Raw genomic sequence first — 396 nt, forward strand, 5'->3', positions numbered from 1 at the left:
TCTCTGGCCACTGAAAAAACCCACGGCCAGGGCTGCGCGGGCTCTGGGGCAGCCACACCATGGCCACCGCCCAGGGCGTGAAGATCTCCAGGTGGTCCTGCGAGATGAAGTTCGAGTGGCCCATGCTCACATCCACCGAGCCCTGCGACGAGTTGCGCCCGATGGTCACCGAGCGCCTCTTCATGAGGTACTCAAACTCGCAGCCCTCCAGCCACGCCATGGCCCAGCTGCCCAGCGGGGACCCGCTGCCCCGCCCACGCCCGACAGCACTGCTACCACCACCACCACCGCCACCACCGGCCGCCTGCCCGCTCGGCTCCTAAGGCCACCGCCGTGGCGCTAAGCTGTGCTGCCTGCACCCAGGGCTCGGGAGGGGGCCGTGGAGGAGGCGGCCCC

The sequence above is a fragment of the Nannospalax galili genome, unplaced genomic scaffold (genome assembly GCF_000622305.1).
Source record: "Nannospalax galili isolate Female #2095 unplaced genomic scaffold, S.galili_v1.0 scaffold64, whole genome shotgun sequence".
Taxonomy (NCBI): domain Eukaryota; kingdom Metazoa; phylum Chordata; class Mammalia; order Rodentia; family Spalacidae; genus Nannospalax; species Nannospalax galili.